The 25,064-nt window shown below is 43.4% G+C and overlaps 1 protein-coding gene across 23 annotated transcripts in view; it reads right to left on the bottom strand.

Annotated features, from left to right (window-relative positions):
* The window catches only part of MICAL3 (microtubule associated monooxygenase, calponin and LIM domain containing 3), a 186,742-nt gene that overhangs the window by 156,058 nt on the left and 5,620 nt on the right, over positions 1–25,064 (bottom strand). For 20 of the 23 annotated variants that reach the window (XR_009727024.1, XM_061363935.1, XM_061363942.1 and 17 more), the window contains exon 1: positions 7,887–7,977. The exons of 1 other annotated variant lie outside the window; for it this stretch is intronic. The gene's annotated coding sequence lies outside the window, so the exon portion shown is untranslated. Of the gene's footprint in view, positions 1–7,479; positions 7,700–7,886; positions 7,978–15,889; positions 20,089–25,064 lie in introns of those variants that run through there. 2 more of the 23 variants (XM_061363939.1, XM_061363937.1) reach the window with 2 other exon arrangements.

Below are 25,064 nucleotides of genomic sequence, written 5' to 3'. Positions count from 1 at the left end.
AGGCCCTGGAATGGGTTGCCCAAGGAAGTTGTGAATGCTCCATCCCTGGCGGTGTTCAAAGACAGGTTGCACAGAGCCTTGGGTGACACGGTTTAGTGTGAGGTGTCCCTGACATGGCAGGGGGGCTGGAACTAGATGATCTTTCCAACCATAACTATTCTGTGATCTTTTCTATGACCTATATCTGCTTTCTTCTACTCTCGTCAGCTGTAAGGGGAAAAAATAACCTTACAGCACAGACTTCTTCATTATGTTTTAATAAAATATTTGGGACAGCAGAGTCCTGAGTGCATCTCCAGGCATGTGTAATGCAACGGGCGTGATACGTAATGCAAAAGCAACAAGAAAAGTATAAGGTACAATGATGGGTTCAACTGTAGCCCACCTTAGTGGAGATCTGCTAGTGATGCTGTCACCTTCTGGATAACTCCTCCATCTTCATGAGATCTGCTCTTGATGCTGTCACCTGGATAACTCCTCCATTTTCACATGTACAAACTTTTCTCTTTCTGAACTACCGGAAGCAGACAACGTGTCTACTGATACCTGAACTTTTGCTGTATTTCCTGGATGTGTAAGCAGTCCTACTCTCCCTGGAAAAGTCCATACTATGTTTAGATTCTGTTTGTAAGCAGCAAGACAAATGTCATTAATGAGATTCAAAAGAAAGATGGAATAGCAGACATGAGGCACTGGCTTTGCCAGGCTCACCAAGGAAACTCTACAAAAAGGCTAATTCCAAACCTGTCTTTCTTTACAACCAAAGCAGAAGGTGGCACAGCTCTAGAGAATTCTGAATGGGAGGCCTTAGTAATTAGTAATGCAGCATGGGCAAGTGAATCATCAAAAGCCACATTCCCCCAAAACTTTCCTCCTTCCTCACACAATCTTACCTGTTTTTTCTTTCTCAAACTGAGCAGAACTCTATAGCAGATGGAGTACCACATACAATGTCCACAGGCCATTCTTAAAGAAATAACTTTCTCCTACAGAGAAAGATCAGTGAAACATTCTTGGATTTGACTGTTTAAAGCAAGACTCTCTGGCAAAAACCAGCCTCCATTCCTCAGTTTTGTGCAGATTACCACAAAACAGAGGAAATCACGAAGTCTAATATCCTCCCCTTTGTTTCTTCAGTCACAAAACCATAATGTTGCAAGTACTGGAGGACACTCCTCAACCAGAGATCTAGACTCCCCTACTAAATTATCAGTGGATAGATATCAGTTAGGTTTGTGCTCTTTAACTGGCTTAAAGTCAAATTCGGTTTCTTGCTGCCCTTAATTTCGTTAATGAACCCTGGTAATCAAGGTAAGCAAGTGTTAAATGATGAAAATCACTACAGCTGGATTATATTATTCTTTTCACAGGATCCAAGAAGAGAAGCCCTTTTTAACAGCTGTGGAAGCATACACAGCATATTTAGAAAGACTAAGAGAAGGGCAAGAAGGGCCTCCCAACCATCCCATTAAAAGAAAGACAGTTCCACAGCCATAAATAGAAAGAAGTGTTAGATAGGACTCACACGGCTACAACCACTTTTACTTGCATGGCAGAGATAACAAGATAAAATCCCACAGTAATGCTGCTGTTCTACCTACACTTAAAGTACCAGTGAGAAGTCTCCCCACAGACTCAGGGTAAAGAGATCTTAGTTATTTAAAAGGAGGTCACTATAAAAGTTATGCTATCCACTGTCACTTTAGTTCAAAATTTACTTAGAAGAACAGGAGATTATACCCTAAGACTCATCACCTGAAGTTCATTCCAAAACATCTTGCAGCCATGATGATGAAGGATACAGACTAAGTAAAACTTGAAAGGAAGATATTTATTAGAAGTCTTCAATGCACTGAAATGTCCTCTTCCCTCATCCACATCAGTTCCCAGCAAACCTTGTCTCACTTCAAAGCGCTGCAGATTCAGAGGAATTACTTCCAAACAGTACAGCAGAAAGCAGTAATAGAGAAGTTTTCCTGCTGGCCAAAGAGGAAGTTGATGCAATAAGTGGGTTATTTCCCAGATTTTAATTTGGCTGTACAACGGGAATCCTAATGCAGGCAAACACAGCACAAAACAAGTACTCCTGGACTGATGTCAGAAACAGCACAGAAACCAGAATACTGCAAGATTTTGCTTTTGTTCTGTATCCTACAATAATGTTTGAAACTACCAGTCTAAAACAGAACTCCGCTACATAGTATGCTACACTAGAACAGAAAAAGCAAACACACTTCTTGCACAGAAAAAAAGAAAAAGACTGAAAGATAAGCAGTGGCCTCAGTTCATTGCCAGCTGTTCTGGTTCAGCCACCTCCTGGAAGGGGAGGGCACTGAGAACTCCAAAGGCAGAAAATGAGACTGTTTATGAGACTCCTTTTCAAGGTGGGTGAAAAGCATCCATCTGCCACTCTTCTTCAAGATAAGATAAAGACAGATCACAACAAGGCTTTAGTGAGTGCCTAAAAGTTAGTAGCATTAACAGGAGGGACTACATAATCAAATTCTCTAAAGCATACCATTCTAGGTGACATTCAGAAAGGGCCAAGAAAATGAGGACCCCACATAGGAATGATTTGCTAAAAGTCTTAATGGCAGACAAAAACAATTCAGTAAAAATGGTATTGTTACAAACAGTTGAGTGTCAAAAATCCAGACAAAGCGAGGGCAGCCTAGACTAGCTTTAACCATGTGGCTAGACATAGAAGATTGTATCTCAAAGACATTGTGGAGAAAGAATGAAAAAGGTTAACATATAACCCAGATAAAGATCTGGGGAGAAGGCAGAGATGACAGGCTGAGAGAGACAGGAATGTAATAAAAAGGTTTTCCTCACAATTTCCATAGCTTTCTTCAGTGACCCTTCTCAAAACTGAAATGCAGTTACTCGCTGTCATCTATTGCAAAAGCAAGTTTCAAACAGTTGACCTCTACTGCAGCAATCAGGTTTCTGTCTTCAGCAAGATGCTATGCTGCTATTGCACACAAGTTACAAACTCCTTAGGAAGTGGAGGATTAAATAGATTCTTCATTCCTTAAACTGAAATTATTCTACTGTGAATTTACTGCTGTCTACAAAGAGCAATCACTTGCATTTCCTTCCTAATCTTCAATAGTTTTGAATGGAGTAAATTTCAATACTAAGTAAAGAAAAACATCCTTCAGTTTCCTTTTGCTACCAAGCCAAATTAACTGCTGGTTGATTAAACTTTAAAGGTAGGGGGGGTGGTGTGTTTGTGTAGAAGAGGCTGCCCACACAGGTGAGCAACCTTCCTTTCCTTAAATTGTTTCCCTTCTCTGAGTACTGAATTTCTATCACAAGCCACTCCATGTGCAAAAGCACCACAGTGCCTCCTCAAATTAAGACATAACACAGGCAGGAGAGTGAGAAGAGATGTGATCTTTGTCAGTTTACTGTTTACATTTACCAAATGCTGTTAGAGCTCCAACAACTATGTATTTCAACTACCTCAAAATTATGAGCAGACTTCAGGAACAGACAACAAGTAATTTGGTGACTGCATGGCCCAAACACACAGTTGGAAAACACATGTTTTCATACCATTCATGAACAGCATCTATGTGCAGCTCTCATTCCTCAGAGTGTACGTTATTGGGTTCTCCTAGATCCACTTTTCCCTTTTTCCCCTCTCCCTTGTGCAATTACAACAGATGTCATTCAGCTGAGAGAGGGAGGAGAAAAAGGAAGGAAAGGGTGGTGATTTGATGTTCCTATGCTAGCTTACCTCTTGCTCTGTCTCCACTGTTTTGAGCTCCCCTCCTAGTAAACAAACAGTGCCTGCCTCTTGTATCTTATCACATCAGTATGACTGCTGCTTTATTTCCACCTGTCAAATAATGAACAGCATCTCTGTAGCTGACATTTTAGTTGCATCCTGAAAGTCTGCAAGGGTAAGGTCAGTTTTAGGCTCTGGTGCTGCTGAGAGACCTAACAAAATGCAAGCAAGACTCCCTGACGGAGCTCATATAAAAACTCACTTCCTGGATTTACCAGCAGGAATTTTCCCCTCCTCCCCTTTTAAATGAAAGGCGAGATTATCGTTGGGATCTGGTACAGTGAAATCACTTGCCCAGGAAAACTCTCAGATCACATCTGAACCAGGAGTATCTTGGCAGTATTAGAACAGTTGTACAGTACACACGCAAAGCTGCATTTCACACCCATACATTAACAACAGACCACAATGCTATGACAAGCACTAAGAGCACACACAAGCTTCACCCCTAGAACCAAAGCTGTGCAAGGACCTTACATATGATAGATTAGTCATACACCTAACTGATGGCTACACTGATGGAAGATTTTAGTGTAGCCTTTAGATTCATTTTTCCACCGCAGGCTGTTAAGATGGTGATCAACTGGCAGAGAAGAGATTCCTAAAACATCAGAGCTGGAAGCTGTATGGCAGAAGCAAGTTGTGACCAACCTGTTACGACAGCTTCCAAAGCTATCTACAGTAATAGCACAAAGCCACAACACCAAAGAAGATCCAGGTACAGGCTCAGCTGTTGCTCTCACAGGCAATTTCCTGTGACAGAGTCAAAAAGAGTAGTTCTCCATCCTTACCAAAAAAAAAGGCAGCAGCAGCACAGACAGTTCTCCCTCTCCCTTTACCTACAGCTACCCCGAGTACTACTTTAAGATTAGATCAGCAAGACAGCCCTTGTGTCTGGCAAAGGAGAAAAAAAACCAAAAACAAACTAATCTATTCATGGATTACTTAAGTGACTGAGAATTCATTTTGAAATCCTGCAAGATGAAAGGAACACATTCAACTAAGGATCAATTCTGCCCCAGCTTCCTCCAAAAGCAACATATCTTTGCATTACCACACATACAACCATAATTCAAGCTCCCTTGTTGACAAGTAACAGTGCTGTAGTCTTTATTAAAAGAGACCTGCACCTGGAAAATAACTAAGATTTCTCATGGGAAGCATGTTTGAAAGATATTTGAAACCTAGAAAGGCAAGAAAGCTTAGAACAAAATGTCATCCTGACCTCAACCACGTGTGTTTAGGTTTGCGTCGGGAATATACAGTCACATACTGTTTACAGATCCTTTCCTAATACACAGGAGAGTCAAGAATCAGTGTTGGGACCAGTCTTGTTCAACATCTTTGTCGCTGACATGGACAGTGGGATTGAGTGAGCCCTCAGCAAGTTTGCCGATGACACCAAGCTGTGTGGTTCGGTTGATACGCTGGAGGGAAGGAATGCCATCCAGAGGGACCTTGACACGCTTGTGAGGTGGGCTGATGCCAACCTCATGAAGTTGGCAGAAGACCTCACTTGGAGTATTGTGTGCAGTTCTGGTGTCCTCAACATAAAAAGGACACGGATCTGTTGGAACAAGTCCAGAGGAGGGCCATGAGGATGATCAGGGGACTGGAGCACCTCTCATATGAAGATACGCTGAGAAAGTTGGGGCTGTTCAGCCTGGAGAAGAGAAGGCTGCATGGACACCTCATAGCAGCCTTCCAGTATCTGAAGGGGGACTATAGGGATGCTGGGGAGGGACTCTTCATTAGGGATTATAGTGATAGGACAACGGGTAATGGGTTAAAACTTAAACAGGGAAAGTTCAGGTTAGGTATAAGGAAGGAGCTCTTTACTGTGAGGGTGGTGAGGCACTGGAATGGGTTGCCCAAAGAAGTGGTAAATGCTCTATCCCTGGCAGTGTTCAAGACCAGGTTGGATGAAGCCTTGGGTGACATGGTTTAGTGTGAGGTGTCCCTGCCCATGCAGGGGGGTTGGAACTAGATAATCTTAAGGTCCTTTCCAACCTTACCTATTCTATGATTCTATGATTCTGTTCTAGGAAGAGTATTCTGTATTCGAATTTACTGAAAAACTGAAATTCAGATACCTGTCATTTATAATCAGCATCACTATTAGCTACTTTCTGCACGAATATGTAAGAGTAACTTTAAAAGAAAAATCTTTATGGTTGTCCTGTAACATTTAAGAGGAGTTCTCCTGTCCTTTAAAGAACTAAAGGATTTCCAACTTCACCAATTAGCTCTAAGGTGGATCTTCCACTGTAATTTCAGATTTGAATGAATGCAAGTCTAATATATCTAGTCATACCCATCTGTGTTCTTGGGACACAAGGACTATAGCAAGCTGCAAGCTAAATACAATTGTATCTGTATTCTTAACTGCAGTGTGACTTTTTCAGTTGCATATGAATGTGTAGCAGGGATTTGGCTGGTTTAAAGGGACACTGCCAACTTCAATTTAACTCTAAATCTAGTTTTGTGCAAGTAAGCCTTCACAGACTCTTAGACCAGCAGAAACATTCCCATGATTAAACAAGCTGAGTCCCATGCAGCAAGTTATTTTTACCAAACACATCCTTGCACTACGACCAACCCAAACAAGAGTGCTGAAAATCTGACAGTGAAAAATAACTACAAGCAGCACATTTTCTAGAAGAAATGCAGAAAGAGGCATTAGCATAACTACTGGGAAGTCTACTCCAACTAAGCTCTTAGTTATACAGAGAAAATCTTGTTTACTGTGGTTTTTTCAAGCTCAGTTAACTTTTTCCTTTCAAAGTCTGTAACTAAAATGGGCCCTAATGGATAAGAGTTTCTGCCTATCCAAACTGTCCAGCAAGTGGCCACTTATTTGCTCAGCTTGCCCTAAGCCCCTCTACACTAGTACCGACCCAGTTCATTTAAAGTGCAGAGTAAACAAGAACCCCAGTTTTATGTCTTAAGCTTAATGCTCAAAGAGCTTTTCCACAGACTCTTCATTTTGTTCACCTCGCAAAGGCATATAATAGAATCAACATACGAAGCGGCAATTTTCATAGCGACAGCCTTGACGGTTATTCCTCCATCTCAGTGAAAGTTAATGTCAATTGCTCCGCTGCTCTAACCTTAAATGGATGAACGAGATGACTTCTTCAGAATATGGAATTAAGCTGCTACAGTGAATACATAAGTAGGTATTATTATAACAAGTGAAGGAACCCTATGATTAGAGGCAGTTACCCTTGTTATGTATTCTAGCACCCCAAACATCTTTGGACATCAGCTGCAGAGATGAAGTCTGTAACGTAACAGGAAAATAAGAAGAGAGACAAAAGTAGTAGATAGCTGGGCATCCCTTGTACAGAACGTATCTACAATAACAAAAGGCTAATAAAGGCTTATGTCTGTGAGACAAGCAGAAAATGAAACCGGTCCATGCTATTTCTTTCATGGGAGTGTCACAAGCTGTCTGACAATGTAGTACCAGTAGTACTTTATGACACTGTGGTATTCAGCGCTATCGAGCTGACCCACAGGGCGACTATCAGCGATAAAGCCAACGAGGAGGCGAGGCATGCCACCAAGCACTTCGACGTGACCGAGCCCCGGGGAGTCTGCACCCACCCCTACAACCATCGCCGCCGCCTCCTCCTCTTCCTTCTCCCGGCCCGGGACGAAGGTACGCGGTGCCCCGGTACCTTGAGCTGAGCCAACCCTTCAGGCGAGGGAGCGCTCTGGGGGCCCCAGGGTGGCCGCCACCGCCTCGTTCCTCCCCGGCGCCGATCCATGTAACCGGGTCTGGGAGCGGGCAAGGACCCGCCGCCCAGGGAATCGGGTTTCGGGGCCGTACGCCCTCTATCAGCTCCAGCCGCCGTTCCCTCCGGGCCCACACAGCCCCCGGCACGGCGCACAGACCCCTGCGCCGCTGCGGCAGGCCGCGTCCCGGGGGATGGCAACGCATGAAACGGTTCCTCCGCCGCTACTACAGTCACCTCCCCGCGACCGCGCGGTGAGGCAACGGCCACCCCACCTGCCGCGCCGCACCACGCGGGAGCCCGCCCTTCTCTCCCCACGGGAAGCGGCAGCAGGGTCTCTCCGCCCTTACCTTCGCCTCATGCTGCTCGGGGGGCGCCGCTCGCAGGGCTGCCGCAGCCCCAAGTGCCTCTGCCGCGGGGGGCGCCGCGCTCCTCCCGTCAGCCTGCTCCGCCCGTCAGCCTGCCGCCGCGGAGCTGGGCGGCCCGACCCTGCCCGCCGCGGGAGGGGGCGGGTGAAGCGGCAGCGGCGCGCGCGCACACCTTGGCAGCTACCGCTGCTGCGGCCCCGCCCCACCAACCGCTCAGAGCGCCGGGCGGGAGGACAGTCTCCCCCCCAACACACACACACACATACAGCCGGGCCCCTGAAAGCCACACACGCGGGGGGGGGGGTAAGCGGAGACTCCAGCCGCCGGCCCCATGGTTCCCTGAAACACGGGGCAAAGGGGACGAGAGACACTACTGCGGGAACGCGGCAGGTGCGGCGGCGAACAGTACAAGCACGCGGATTCCCACACAAGACACAGAAACCCCTCCACTTTCTCGGCTCTATCTCCCCCCCCCTCCGTTCCCCTGGCAATGGTACGCTCCCACCGCTCGAATCGCAACAGGCCTGGCCGGGATTGGCAGCCCTGCGGGGAGGGGCGGGGCCAGGGAGCGCGCCATAACGCGATAGGTGGAGAGGAGATCAAACAAGAGAGAGGGGCGGGGCGGTGACTGTTTAAAGCGCTCGGGCGGGGCTCGGTCCACCGTCATACCTGCTCTAGGCAGTGCGATTTGGGCTGTTCTGCAGCCCCTCGAGGGGCAATCAGCACCTCCCGCTCGTAGCAAGCCGTTCCCCTCACCTCACTCACCGGATGAGGCGGGAACCGCGAGGGCTCTCCTGCCCTCGGCCGGACAGCTGAAACCGGCGGTACCCCCTTGTCATGTTGCCGCCTAAACGTGAACCGGCGGTGAAGAGAAGATAGCGGGTAAGGAACCGGGAGGAGGAGAAGGAAGGTGGTAAAGCAGACCTAAAAATGGCTGAAAAACGCTTGTAAAAACACCATGAGAAAGGGGTACATCTATTTCTGGCTCGGTGCTGGCAGAGGAGAAGCTTGGTGCTGTGGTCATAGCAACTCTTTGCATCCTGCTCCTTTCGGGGAGATAGCTCTTTGCCTGTGAGCTCTGCAGAGATGAGTGATTACATCAGATGAATGCTTGCTCCCATTACCTTTGTCTCCTGCTAATTTAATCAACTTGGAAGACCCAAGTATTGACTAATCCCTCAGGTTACACTGAGGTAATGCTGCAGGTACTGGATGGGTAAAAGTGACAAAACCCTGTTCTTCGAGAAAGCACTGAGAGGAACACAGAAATGTTTAGTGTGTGTATGTAGCTTTATATATATATGCATATCTGTTTACTCCTTAAAATGTTTCATTCTTATCTATACGCTTCAGTGTGTATAAGCAGTGCACACATCTATGCCGTCTTTGCCACACTCCGATGAGTATGCCCTTGAATCCTTCAGCCAAGGGAGGTAGTCCATATGCACTTAAATACAGCAGGAATGCAAACCAACACAGAACTACTGTAAGAGACCCAGAGATTAGGAAGTAAGTACAAACTCAGGGTAATATGATAATAGTGTTGGTAACGTGAAAGGCTACCAGTTTTCCTTGAGATAGGCCTCTCCAGCAGACATAATTCAAACACCTTGCACACTCAGAACCACACAGTCACAGCGTCCTGCCAAAGCCATGGTCTTATAACCCTGCCTTAAGAGAAGTTCCGATCTCTGTAATCTATTAGAGATTTCGGCATGAAAAGCAGTCAGGTGCTGGAATAACAGGTGGTAAAAGCCAAAATAGGTATCATTCATGAGAGGTGGATAAAATGAGTCAATGAGGAAATTCTTACTACACTGTGGTGTGACAAATATCAGCCAGAAGTGCACAATTCCCAAATCTCTATCTATATCTCTGTCTGAGAACAGATGGAGGAAAGCCTTTAGCTGATCTAAACTTGGCTCAACCCACCCTGTTTACTGATGGAGTTTCCATGAGCACAGAAATTAGAGCTATGGGTTGCAACTGCTTGAGAGCCGCAGCCTGCTGATTCAGCTTATGTGCTGGAAAATCTGGCAAAGACCTCTCTCCTTACCTGAGCACATGCACAAAGTCATGCAGATACAAGTACCAAAGGCTGGTAAGAGCTCCAGCCAATAGGTATTTTCTCCTCTGAAATCACTGATGTAGGAGCTCCTCACAGGGGAGGCAGCAGCTTCTATTGCTTGTAATAACCAATACATCAAGGTGTCCTCTGCAAAGGTGCAGGCTGAAGATGTGTGAGATCAGTCGAAAAACTAAAGCAGATGGAGGAGAGGGTTTACCTACAGTGATCCAGGAGACATTTGAAAATGCTCTTCAAGGGACCTGTGCATACAGTGTGTCCACTGGTTGCTGGCTGAGCACTATGCCTCCGAAAAAGCTGGAGGAGGGTTGGCAGTTGAACAGTAATCTTTGTGAAATGCTAATAGGGACCCAAACAATTCCCATTAGGGAATTGAAGAGCCATCTGCATTCTAGCATGAAGCTGCCTATGGCATCCACAGCAAGACTTGTACGCCTTGGCTTGATATTTTGGAATCCAGCACCAGGGAGGCTTAGTCATATGACAGGGTTATTTGCATCATTATGCTGTTAGATTCCCAGAGGAGTTTTCACAATGCACTGTAAGAGGAAGGGTTTAAACAAGCAGAACTAAAGCAGAAACAAAGCACTGTACTTCCTTTGCATGTCTCTTTTCACTGCGTGCACGTGGTGTTCGGAGTGGGAGGAGGGTGGAAGGCAGTACTGTATAGAACTTTAGCCCAATAAAGCACACACACAAAAACAAGGGGCTGCAACATCAGTACAAAATGGGCTACTTTGTCAAAGCAAGCCAAGACAGCTGAAATCCTGCATCACAACCTAGTAGAAGACTGATTTTCCAGGCTGGTGACATGAAAAGTAAGCCCATCACCATTATCTTCCCTGAGGACTTTGTGGAACTGCTGGTTTGCACTGGGTGAGGTAATGGTCACCTCGCCCCAGCCAAGCGGTGACTCCCTGTCAAAGAGTGCCTGCAAGCACTGTAAAACTGGGTGCTAGTAAGCAGAGCAGCCATCAAGGAAGTAGTCCAAAACCAACTCAAGGAAAAACATTGTGGGTCAGGATTCAGCTCTTAAAAGGAAGCGAGCTGCTACTGCTCCAAATGGGGTCAGAGTACGGTACAGTGTCCTATTTTGAAAAATATGTATTAAAAAGGGCGTTTTTTATATATTCCATTTCTAAAAGATATTACTGAAGATTCATAAGGGCCAGGTGCTTCTCCCAGTTCGACAAGGAGTACAGGAAGGAAGGCAGGCAAGTTACAGAAGAAAATCCAAGAAAGTTTTTTGTATCTCTATGATATGAGAGCTATTTCCAAAGTAAGGATGGCCAAAGTATTCTCTTCTGACGACCTTCCATGTCTCAGAACTTGCCAGGTGCATGGCTGCTGCTCCTGTGGGAATTTGCAATCTCTTTAAAAACGAATAACAGCAAATTCCACTAGAAGCATACTGTCCTGGAGCAGAGTTCCCACATCTGGAATTAGCAAGTAAAAACATAGCAAGTTTTTTTTCAAACGAGGAGGTGATCACCAAATTACAGGGCTGGAAGGGATACCGAGAGGTCACCTAGCTCCATCCTGTGAAAGCATCTCTGTCCCATCTGCTTCACCCCTCAATGACCCCTCCAGTGCTGCAGACACCATGGCCTACCCAGCCAAGATGTTGCTTTCTCATGATTCAGTCTTTTTGCCTTCAGAAATTTTTCCCTAATGATCTCTTTTACCATAATTTACATCTACCTCTCACCCTAGCCACCACAGACAAAGAAAACATTTGTTCCTCTGGCTCCTGCTACAGCCTTTTAGATTCATGAAGATTGCTCATTTCACTTCTTATTACACTCCCCAGACTTAAAACTCCATTTCTTCTTGCCTGTCCTCCTAGGTTACAATTGTGAGACCTCTGGTGATTCCCAATATTGATACACCTTTGGTGGTTCTCACTTTAGTCCATGTCAAGGCCACAACATATAAATCACAACAGTGCCACTCTGGTTAACCAGAACTATTATCTCCTTTATGCAAGTGTTTCTGCTAAAAGGCACTGCATTTAAATTGCTGCCTGCTGGAGGCAGTTTAATTGGGGATCTCCTTAATGAGTTGTAGTCTTATATTCTGATGCTCACATCTACTTGATGGCTAGAGCAATTTTATTTTTTTTAATGTAAAAGTAATCTATATACAAATCAGCAGCTGAATGCTTCCAAAAGAAGAAATGTTTCCAGAAGAAACTGAAAGACTTGTCTACAGAGGTCTTAAAATTTGCTGTCCTCTGCATCAGCCACAGCTATTAGCAGGAAGAGTTGTCCAATTCTGGAGAAACTAAAGAGCTGATTTCCTTATCAATAGCACAGGTGTTCAGCTTGTAATGGAAACACAAGGCAGAAGTCATCAGCCACCCAGCACTTTCCTGATGCAAGTCGTTATTCACTGTATAAGCATTTGAATAACTGTATTCAAATACAGTATTTATAAAATGATGCTATTTAACCCCCTTCCACCATCCCTGAACACACAGGCACACACTGATCTGGAGTGATGGTGTGTGCAGGGGTGGGAGTCCAGTTCCAAATAAATTGCTGGTGGTGTTTTGTTACAAGAAAACAAGTACAAGACTAGTGCACTTGGAAACAAACAAACAAACCCACAACACCTAATGGCTCATTAAGAAGTAGAAACTTCTGTAGGTAAAATTTCTCCAGTTCAACAGGGAAATAAAAAGCTGGCCAATCAGCTCCAGTAAACTTCGATCACATAGAAGAATGTTTCTAACCCTTCAGACTAAGAATATAAGCTTTCAGATAGGAACTAATAAAGTTTCTCTGGGGCTACATGCAAATCTGCTGAGGGTTCAGTGCAGACTTAATCATTTGGTAGAATTTTAGGAATAGCACAGCTTCCGAGGCTGTGCATACACACTGCAGATACTTTCAACGCTCATAGATTTTTCCAAGCAGTAAAACATAAAATTGAGCTGGGTTTGCTGCTATGATTCAGGACTGTGGTTATACAGGAAGCTAATGAGAAACATGCAACTTTCACTTCACTGTGCTGTAACTTTTTCAACAGAAGTAACCCAAAATGAAGGCTACACAAGGGCAGAAAACTTCTTCCCAAAACCGTACAGTATGCTAAGAGCCTGGAAGAGTAGCCTTCACACTTTCTTTATGAACAACAGCAGCTCACAGGTGTAAAGAGGTTCAAGACCATCTAAAGCAGTAAGACAAGTACTTTTCAATGGGCAAAATACAGCTAAGCAAGAAGACCATACCCAGATGAAGCACTACTAGACTGCTGCCATACTATGCAATTAATATATTAAATTAAAAAATCAGAAATACAACATTCCTTGTACTCAGCTAGTCCCTGAAAATGACTAGAGATTAAAATGTAGAATAAAGAATAAATAAACAGATTTAAACGTATCTTGGTGAAATGTAATAGAAAGAAAAGCCCTGCAAGGTCATCACTGAGACACTTTGTTGGTTCTTCATCTAATTTGGGCTACGCAAATTCCACACAAGAGCTGCCTGTGCCGGGCTCCCCCAGGACTGGTTTACTCCACGTAGCCTGCATTGAGGTCTAAAAGGCATGTTTGCTATTGAAGTTCAGTTGAGCAGAGAGCCATGTGCTATGTTCTGTATACTTGTTTTTAAAGCAAAGGCTTTTTATTCCTTTAACCAAGTATATAAAGTACTAGTGCTATTAGAATTGTCAGTACTATTAGGATTGTCCTTCACAAACTATAAAAAAAGGCTCTACCTACATTCCATCTAAATTCATCAGTGTTTAGATAAGTATTAATAAAAACTGAAAAAGAAATCAATAAAGACACTCTATCGATCCTGAGAACGTGGAACTACTATTAATAAAACATGTTGTTTTATGGATAGGTCAAAGTCCTGGTAAGGGTGTGTTTGTCATTCTAATTTATGTGCAGTTTCATCAACAAAGTATTTGTTATTGCAGTATTGTATTTATTCATCTCCTGTTTTCCTCCCCCACAGCCAGAACATCTGCTAAACGTTTCTGAATCTGAGCTTGTTGGGATAGGGCCCATTACTTTTACATATTTATGAACTGTGTGGTACACTGGCACTCATTCAGCAAAGACTGCTTCCCGAGGCTCATGCGTGAATGACATAAACCGGTATGGCTTTCTGTGCAAGAGGTCCACATGTGCAGGGGTCACAGAGGGGGCTGGAAATCCAGTTACATCCAGAAGTACTTAAACTCCACTGCTGCAGTGCAACAGGAATATCTGCTAATATCTGAGTGATGTAGGAACACAAAAAAGGAAGAACAGGTATTTATGGTGTCCTAAGGAATTGTAATGAAGAGTATCAGGGTAAAATTGAATGAAATGAAGTTGTATCTGACTCAGGAAACATCCTCTGTCATAAAAATATTTTCAAGTTTGGTCAAACAGTCCAAAAAAGAAAAAGCTACAATGCTTGTATTAGTTATAACAGACTGGACAAAGCAGAACATACAACTGCTTCTGAGGATGGAAAAATGAACAAATAATTCATTTTGATTTCTGTTTTTCTTCTGTTGTAGCCCAGCCTCTCATGCCAACACTCACACAGGCACAGCTTTATACTGTTTACACACTGAAGGGAGTGTATTCTGCTGTCATTGTGCAGAGAACTTACACATGTGACTGGCATTACCACAAACAGAAGCAATGTTCATAAATTGCCCTTGTGTGCCTGGACTGAGTGGACCTGTCCCTATTTGCCTTTCCGGCTGGTTTGCAAACAGTGCCTTTCCAAAGTCGAGGTTGTAAGATTTTCAGACCTCGTGAGAACTGAACGTAGCCCATCCCCTCTCAACTGTGTGAGCCATCCATGCTCCAAGGATCATTTGTCTGCCTAAATCCATGCCAGCAGGAGAACACAAGCACAATCACAGCCTAATGGTCTTAATAAGACTACAGCTAGAGATGCCCCAGTGCTCTTGTCTGGCCAGGGAACAAAACAAGCACCAAATTCATCCAGAGAAAAAAAAAAAATCTCATTTGTTTTCATGTGAGCAGGCTGCAGGTTGATCAAGATTTCACATCTATGATGTGCGAGATCACTTCAGCTTCTTTTGCCTCATATTTTCTTTGCAATGCATTATTTTACAAAGCAGCATAGTTTTCTCACAGATCTCTAGATTTAACTAATATTTTTCAGATGAGAATTTAAAACTGATGATCATATTGCTCTGTAGCATGACTGCATTTATAGATGCCTATTGTTAGCCGTGATAGATTGATCTCAACCGTGGCTACCATTCGCCTGTATGCTTGACTGTGATATCAATGTACAATGGTGGAGTGTGGTGGCTCTTTGCCAATATAATTATTCTTTTTATCAGCGGTTTATCTGGTGCATCTGTTTGGCTCCCTGGAATGAAATTCCTTGTAACTCTATCCTACACAGGGCAAATACTCTTTCTGCACCTGTTCCAAAAAGCATTTTACTGCTTAAATTCTTAATCTCAACCAAAACAACAACAACAACAACAACTACCCAGATAAGATAGAATGTATAACAAAGGCTGGAATAATAAATCCAATGAAAAACCTGATATTTGGATAGTACCATATCAGCAGGCTGGAGTACAAACCCTGGTATCTATGCATTAAGGTATGAATTGTATGGCGCTCACTGCAAACTGCAGATACTGCCCTGTAGATTTCATTGAGCTTGCTGCAAGAAACCTGCTGCTAATGTGTAAGGCTGCAGCTCCTGCAGGACTCCATGCCTAGACAAAAAAATCCCAGTAGTAGTTCATGCATGGATTTTGCATGCAGCCTATCCAGAAAACCTAGCACAAAAGAAAATTCCTCCCCTTAGAAACAAGAAACCGCAGAATTTTACAGCCAATAACAAACACTAAATAACATTTTCAGCAGATAGTACAAGAGGCCAGTTGAGTCAGTACTCACAGAGCAGGGCTGTGCAAGTGACCTTCTTCTCACACAAGTCAGCTCCTCCCTGACAAGTGCTCATAGTTCACCCACCTCTGCCAGGGCAAGCATCTAAATCAGCTTCCCCTCAGCACTCATCGTGCCCTGCCTCCACACAGGTTTCTCTTTGGAGAGCTCACACGATTTTCTCTTTCTCTAGACTTGCAAGGTAAAGCCAAAGTGAAAAAAAAATTAGATCTCGGATGCAAATCTGCTCCTGTAAGTCTTTCCCAGAGCATTTCGCAAGGGCTTGGGGAGGCTGTGTGATGATGGGTCTGGCTGCCAGCTCGTCACTGTTGCCACGGTAACAGAGCAGTGGTCCCCGGTGGCTTAGTATGGGAGCAGCAATGGCAGTACCCAATGTATGTATTGCCTCCTCCTCTGAGGATGCCTCTGACCTGGGTAATCCACCCATTTCTTTAAAAAAAGGCTGGTTTATACAGAAGGCATGTCCCTGACCCACACCTCACACCCTGCTTTGGTTACTCCGCTCACAGACCTCTGCGGCATCTGTAAATCTTGTTTGTATGGTATAGGAAAGCTGGCATAACCCTGAGAGAGCCACTTTCTTCCTCTGGAAAATACCACACCATGCAAAAACAGGAAAAAAGAAACCTTGTTCTGGTGAACACCTGAACATCAGCACACCAGTGTTTAAAGAAGTGGTAGGATGGACCTATATAATTTTGTCTCTCTGAGCAGGTGAATGGGCAGCTGAGACAGCAGTAGGGTATTTTTCTGCCAAGTGTTTCTCTGCCAACATGACCGAGTGCAAGTGGGTCTGTGAGGCCCTATTACAGCTACAGGGAAACTTAGTACAGACAGAGATCCTTTGTTCCTGTCCCCTCAGTTGAAAAGTCTTGATGTTATCCTTTCTATGCCTTAATATTGCTGTTTTCTACTTAAGATATCTTTATTATAACAGTGACATAAATGTTATTAGTAATGTTAGGCAGGACAGACCACAGCAGCAAAGACCTACAGGCTCTGGGCTGTAGTTAGAGAAACAGCCAGGAATGAAGAAGCAGGCGTTATTTTGCTGGACAATGAACAATTCAGGCTTGTATTTGGAACGCAAATCCTTGGATAATTAAATAATACCACTTGTTTATGAGACAGACTATATATCTCTTCTTCTTAATAAATTATTTCTAACAGTTCTTTGTTGCTCTCCTTATTATTCTGTCTTAATGCCAAGTGCTTCTTTTAAGGTAATGGATTTCCTCTCTCAGGACACCAGTAACAAACACAGCTCTGTGTGCATGTAGGTGGTAGCGACAAAACCAACCAAACAGAAGTAAAACCCACACATTTGTCTTCTTAACTAACTTTTCTATCCACACTTTTAACTCAGGTTGTTTAAGCTTTCTCTGACAGTGGCTCATCACAACTTGCTGTGTAGAGACAGGCCTTCAGATGCCAGAATCCAAATGTGAAAGATCCCATTAGATACCCTTCTGCCACACTATAATCTGAAGCAGCAAAGATGGGACTGGTTCAAAACAACAGTATCAAGCAGAAGAGCTAAGACTTGGATCAGACTCAAAAAAACTATGAGTGGACTAAAAAAATCTCAGATGTTTGAAACAATAACAATTCAAATCTTCTTACTTGTCTTAGCTTCTGCCTTCTGACTGAGTTTTCCATCTTTATTCCAACACACTACAAGGTTTCTAATTTATTTTGGTTTAGAAAAAAACTTCCATTTCTCCTGTGCATATGTGTTCCTAAAACATGGGATTTGGAGCACATCACCAAATGCAGTCAATGGCCATGACAATGCTGCTAGACTTGGCAGTCTGTATCTCTGCAAAGTAATAAGCCCATCTAGGCCCAGAGTCAGGAAGTCTGGAGCCTTCACATTAAAGATGTTGGACTTTAATGGCTTTCCCCCCACCTCCTTGCATGGTGGCTAAGTAGCTTGTTCAAAATTAGTTATGAGTATACCCAGATTTAACAGCATCTGGTTCCACACAGGTATGAGGAACATATGAAGGCATGTTATAAAAATTCATGTTATAATGGGCATTTTATGGCTGCTTATAAATCTTAAATCTTACATAATTTAAATTTAAATAATCTTAAATGAGGATGCATTAAGATCAGAAACCGAACTGCACACTTGAGGTTAACATAGGGAAAATGCTGGTTGGTACATACAATTAAATATATCTGCTGACACACACCCCCTTTCTGCCAGACATGTTTCAGTGCAGATTTGGTGCCTCTGGGTGTGGTAGCATGAATCTGTTCAAACTGAAGTCGTTCCCTGAAGAAGACAACCCTGTGAGGAGTAATGTTAGACTAGCAGGGGGTATGAAAGCAACAGAGGAATGTAGGGGAGAGGAGGTGGTTGAGCTTGGCCTGCAGCACCAAGAAGCCTTTTCCATTTGCAGCTTTATTTTCCTGCAGTCAGAGCTCTAGCTAGAGCTATTTAATGGGATCACAAGGGCGGCTGTACCATTAGTTACAGAAGAGGGTATAAAAGTGACAGCAGCTAATAAGCACCAATTTCTCATCAGTCGCCTCATCAGGCTAATTTCACAAACAGAAGGTTTCAGAGGCTAAAGGGCTGGAAATGATGTTCAGGCTGCTGGATGCAGGCCAGTACAGAGAGAGTATATCCCTGTGCCTGGACACTTCAGCCTCAATCACAAACAAAAAGAGATCAAACCTGAATGTCTACAGGAGGATATGGATTTCATAAACTAAGCTGAAAGGCTAAAGGCACAGCATACTCATTCTTTCTAATGATTAAGAGGCAACAGGAGCAGAAATACAAATGTTCCTTTGTCCATAAATGTCCAGACCACGTTCCTGATTGTGAAGTTTTCTCACAGAAAGGAAGGCTTTGTCTGGAGATCACGACTGAGGACAGCAAGAAAACCTAAAAAAACCCTCCCAACTTGGTGGACCAGTGTGGAAACACACCTTCAGTTGAGGAGTTAGTTCAGAGGAAGCATTCACGTGTCTGAGGGAGGAAGATGGCTGATGTGAAGAGCACAAACTGGACAGAGATGCGTGTGTGGTCCGAGAGCAGGATGAAGGCAGAGTGTGTTTATGTGTGTAGGAAGGGAGCGGACTGTTTGTAGTGGGAGTGCAGTCCAGGCATGCGAATTATAGATGTCAAAGCTGAAAGAGAGCTGTTGGCCTTTTCACTTTGCCTTCTTTTAGCCACTGAGGGTTTGAAAAGTTGAATCTTCTATTCATTGCACCAAAGGATCTAATGAAGTATATGTCTGCTCTGGTATTATCAGTCACTAATTAGATAATTCTGACCAAAACAATATGTGAAAAGATTGGCTCCTTCAAATATTGAGGTTCATTTTTGCTCTTAGTATCACTATCCAGGTTTTTTAAACATGCATTTAATCTTTTTGACCCTGATCTATAGGTACCCTTGTTAGGAAGTGTCTGTGCTGATTTTCTATTTTTACAAGATGGGCCCACATTTGCTCAGTTTTTGCTTGAAATTCTCTGGTGCACTGCTGGTAAAATTAACTCACAACCGATTTTCAAAGCTATTTGAAAGTTATCACCACACTAAAACATATTGTGTGCTAAATGATTTGGATATGCTAGGCTTTTTTTCACAGTATTTTCACAATGTGATTTTCACGGAGATCCTTGCTCCTGCTTCTCTAGACTCCTATTAACTGCTGCTATGGTGTGCATGTTATTGATGGGTTTCTGGAAAGCTCAGCAACTCAGCATTTTTATAACTGCATTATAAATAATTCAATCAACTGTTCTCCCCTATATCTACTTCTCATTTATTAATGGACTTTCTTTCTAGGCAGTATTTTCTCATCTCTCATCACCATCCAATATATATTCTTGGGGGAGGAATGTAATTAGCTTTGCAGTTCTTCTGCCAAAACTTCCACTGACTTCAGTCAGAGATTTGCCTGAAGAATGCCTGATTATAGTCTGTAGGAGTTGGTCCTATTTCTGTACATCAAGAACAGGCTGAAGTGAGTGCACACAGGTGGGCAATGGAGTCCCACAGGCGTTTCAACCCACAGGCATGTGAAGGGAAGCATGGGTTTATATGCATGAGAACAGGAAGGTGAAGGACATGAGGGAAACCAGGCAAGGTGAAAGAAGATTCTGTTATACAAGAGCAGAGCAAACTGAAGATTTTATATGATTAACTCACATAAAACTCTGCTTAGTTTTTTGTTTTAAACTTTTCAAATGACAGATTTTCTCTTTCCCTCCTTTTCTGTCAGCAGACAGCTGTGCAAATATTTTAGCATGTGATTGTGGAAGCACAACACTGAAATCTTCTGAATTGTGCCAAGAGAAAAGTACAGGAAAACAAAAGGCAAAAGCCTGGGGTAGATCTAGCTGCCAGGATCTTGTGTCCTCAGGGGAACTAGGCAGAGGAAAGGGAAAGAAAAAAGGATATGTCTGATGGCTTTCATTGCTTACAGTGACAGTATCCCAAGTTAGAAGGAAACACAGACTTTCGCAGTCTTTTTGAAGGAGGGTAGCAAAGGTATCAAAGCAATTACCAGTCTATTAAATCATGTCTTTCTTGGAGGTTGTTTGCTTTATCTGCAGCACCAACCGCTTGTATTGTACCTGTGTGAGATACTAAATTCTCAGATTGCAGGTAAACTGAAAGCCCTTACACAGTGCAGTAAGGCAAGCCTTTGAATGCAGGAAATCAGAGCTACATACTTGGTGTGTGGTTATATTGGCATGAAAGAGTTTTTCTTCAGCAGTTTAAAGGGTTCACCAGCAAAGCAGTGATTGAGGCCAGCTGACTGAAAACACATCTCTTCACAAGTTCTCTCATGAGTTGATGATACGTTAAGTGTGGGCAGCGGGCGATAACACAAACCTAAATATGCCACAGCCAAGAATCAAGTTACACTGACTGTCTGACAGAGAATCCTGTCTTCTTACTGCAGGGGAACGAATTAATCCATACAAAATTTAGCTTTCACTTGCAGCATTCTCGATGTCCTTTGCCACACTCATTCAGTGATTCCTCTCCATCAAACCACAGAACAGCTTTGGTTTTCCCTCCTGCTTAAATTAGAGCAATAGGTCTCATGACATAACCATACCCTGTCTCTCAGCCCATTCTGCTAATGAGAAGTCAAAGGAACAAGATTTCTTCCTGAAGCTGATCACCATTCTGTGCCCTGAACAGAGCTGCTCGTACTTCTCATTTTTCTTAGGCCCATAGAACTGCCAAAGTTACTCAAACAAACAAGAAACCTTTGGCTGTGCTGTAATCTCCCATCCCAGGGAATTAAGCAGGTGGTTATTAAAACTGCAATAACACCCACGCTGCAAGCACTTTTAAACCCTAAAGGAAGAAATTCTTCCTTCCATCAAAGACAGCAAAAATCATTTAATGATTTCAGGAAGCCTTCATACTCCAAACTTCCTCTAACCATTTTCATTCCACTTCCATTTAATTACCTGAATGATTAATTAAGCTAATGTTTTTCACCATGCTTTGAATAAGTAAAGCACTATATAAATCCTTGGCATGAATTGATTATTCGATTACTATTTATTTCACTGGTGTTACCCTCTGGGCTCTTCCTATTTCTTTTCATGTTCACTTTCATAGACAGTGCCCAGGGGTACCATGAGTACTATTTCTAGCCCAAATTATGGAGCAAAGACCTTGTGCCCTGTTAACCACTTAATAACATTTCTATTTCAACATCAGGCTGAGACTCCAGCCTTGCTGCACCTATCCACTGCCTGAATATGTACAGTGATGAGGATAGATGGAGGCTCCCCTCACTCAGCATGACAGCAGAAACCAGGGATGGTTGCAGCTCCTCCCAAAAGGAGACTGTTTTCCCAACACAGTCCTGGAAATATCTGCAATTCTGTCCTTCCTTTAGAAAGCCTAACCAAGGCTCTCTTGATGCCACAGGAGCTGAACACAGACTACACCAGTCATGGCTAACGTGGCCTCTGAGGACAAAGAGAAGGCTTGTCTGTGACAGAAATCCCACCCGTCTCCCAGCTGCTCCACAGGCTTGTATGACTGAGCAGGCCATTTACAACTAGATGTACAAGCACTGATTTTGGATGTCTCAAGTTGCAGTTGTTTTGAGAGACCAAAGATGTGACTTTAAAAACCAGGATAATATCCCTCCAGTTGAAATCAGTGGGCTCCGTAGTTATTGTCCTTCCAGATCCTGTGAGGTAAATATGCAAAATACTGGGTTTGCTTTGTTTAACTGTCAGCCATACAAATTCTGCTTTATAATTGAGAGGCAAGTTCTTTCCCTCTTACTCATGAGTAACATTCAATAGGCCAAAACAGGCCACAGGGATGCCAAAAATATAACTCTTTGGAACTTGGTAAACAATTTTGTTGATACTGCTGAAGACGAAGCAGAATTGTTTTCTCTTGGCGTGTTGGCTCTTCAGAGGTAATGACAGCTCATTGCTTTGAGTCACTGAACTCGGCAGACCCAACTGTGAGCCCAACCAGGGCAGGCTGAGCTGGTGAACCTCATGATCCTTCTCTCGTATTCCAGTGTGCTTTAACTCTTTCTAGGGTCTCTGAAGCAAAAGACTGTCTCATGCTCAAAGGCATTGAAGCAGCAAAGGACAAGTCTAGAAATAAGGTCCCTGTAATATTCGTGTCTTCCTTGACTAGGTCACTGCTAGACAAGCATAGGACTTTCTGAGCAGAAATATCAATGCAGAGAAGGGAAAGAAAAGGAAAGCACCCTAACCATTCTGCCCTCTCAATCCCCTTTGCTTCTGTATCCTCACATTGTAAGCAGCTATGGGCATGAAGACTCATGTAGCTGTGTAGCCCTGCTTTCTCCTAATCCTTCTTTTCTTGGTCTTTATTAACTCTGGAAGAAAACTGCTAACAGCATTGGTTGACAGCTAGGGCATTTCCAGCTAGGTCCCGCAGTGATGTCCAGGGGTTTGCCCAGTCACAGTCCCCACTTAGGAGAAACGATGGGATTTGCAGTGAGTTAGCAACTGAGGAGCAAGGAGCCAAAGAACAAAATGGAGGGAAAAAAGCAAAGGGAAACAAATGAACAGCACAGAAAAGAAACATACAGAAAACAAAAGAGAAACCAGAGCCACTCAATATGGCTTAACTCATTTGTGGTTGGCATTTCTAAATGCCAGAAGAGCTAGCTAAAGCACCAGGGAGTTGGCATACTTGTCCTGAGTCCTGTATGCACATTATATGGGCAGTATGGAGAATTCAAATGTAGGGGTCTATGTACTATTGCCTGTATATGCATGTTACTTGGTATGCAGCTCTGAGAGTAGAAAATCACGAGTCAGGCCTTGCGTTATAACATGATAGGCTTAAAAACCTTAAGATTTTGAACTTTAAATAAAAAAGGAAATAGAACTGTGAGTGCTTCTTTTACTAAAACCACAAATGCAACAGAAAAAGGTGAGGATGAAGTGGTTGCTGGATTTTGTCTGCCACCCACTAGTGCTGGAGAAGGTACACAAACCTGCTTGTGGGTTCTCTGCTGCTGTGGAGAGAGCTGCTTTACCTGAAGAAAACCACAAAGGCCCATTTGCCCTAACAGTCCTAACTGATGCCTTTCTTTTATGACTCTAAACAGCAAATTGCAACAAAAGACTGATGAGACCCTTCCTGAGTGCCCACTACACAATGTAACAAACAGCTTCCTGGCAAAGAATGGGCAGAAGGAAGAAAGAGGACAAAAGGGTTTTGACTTTTTTCCACCCAATCAAGAAGGAAACAATATATGTCTCTTCCTTCTCTTTGGCTACAGTCTCAGTGTGAGAGCAGGGGGATTGGTTTCCACGGCTCATTAATCCAGGCTACTGCTGTTTCATGGAGATCAATGTATCACTTAATAGGGAGAGGCTTTGCGAGATTTTATCTGCTGATGGCTACCCTGATATTTATAGACATACCCATCAGCATAACAGCAGGAAGCAACTCTCTAGGGGTCGAATTGGGTGGATTCCTCCCATTTAAACTCCATTATGGATGCAGCTTTCTGTATAGGATTAACCACTTAACTCACTGAATCCTGGACATCATCAGCTATTGTTCACAAGAACTGATGATCTCCCTGGCTTAGTTGTGGGATGGTTGACTTGCTTTCAGCCTCAATTATCTTTCCAAAGAATAAGGTCCTTTATTAACCTCTGACTTGCTGAGCAGTGTGTAGGCAGCCTATAAAGTACTTCATGGTCCCCTTTTAACTCTATGATTCAGAGAGCTCCAGCAAATTAGTCTTGTGATCGTCCTATTTCTGACCAGTTTGCATCTTCATCTGTCACATGAAGAGCAAGACCAGAGAACCAGCTTTGACCACAGCAAGCTTAGGAAAATAAACAACAGTGGCTTGGAAGATCAAGGCAGAAACTATGTGCATATTATGCAAAGTGTTTTAATGCTTTCAGCCTAACTTTTGGTAATGATTTACAGAGCATGCTTCCCTGCTAAGACTATTTTGAGAGTGAGCTCCTTTGGGGATTTATCATGCACTGATTCTATCTCCTAAAATTATCCTTCTAGTATGGAGTTTCCTACGGTGAACACACCTTTTGGAATGAGACAGTCTTGGAGCTCAGAAAAGACCTGTTGTATCAGCAGCTCACAGTGCGTAGAGAATGTTTACTGCTGCTTAATTTGACACAGAAAGAGGGATGCTGAGTCCTGGCATGGATAAATGTTCTTGAATACAAATAACAAATGTGAGCTATTTAAGGTTTTGTTTTCAATAGCCAGAGCTAGCATCAGTCTTGTCTGTCCATCTACTTTCTCTTTCAAACTTGCCATGACCTTCTCACCCCTCTATTTCTCTTATCTTCCCTCCTGTTTACAGTGACCTCCACCCTCAAGACCTGGTTGTATAACTAGAGCTAGCATAACACACGAGCATGCAGCTCTCATCTTCCTTTGTCTACTACCCTTGTAGAGCTCCCTCACAAGTACACTTACTGAGGAACATGAGGGCACATTTTACCTATCCCCGAGTATAAAAAATTAAATCCCCAGTATCTAGCAGAACCCATCCCATTTTTAATCTTTGAAGGTGTGGTCAAATTTTATACACGAATCTCATTCCCACTACTTTCTTTTGAGTAGTTTTATTTTGCTAGTGTATACAGCCACACTCTACTCTTGCTCCTTTGCTTTACACTAGTCCTT

This window comes from Neopsephotus bourkii, unplaced genomic scaffold (genome assembly GCF_033783945.1).
Source record: "Neopsephotus bourkii isolate Nb327-2 ecotype Australia unplaced genomic scaffold, CSIRO-AGI_Nbou_v1 NB_1183, whole genome shotgun sequence".
NCBI classification, from domain to species: domain Eukaryota; kingdom Metazoa; phylum Chordata; class Aves; order Psittaciformes; family Psittacidae; genus Neopsephotus; species Neopsephotus bourkii.
Note: the sequence above shows the minus strand (reverse complement) of the source record. Positions and strands in the feature narration are given on the sequence as shown.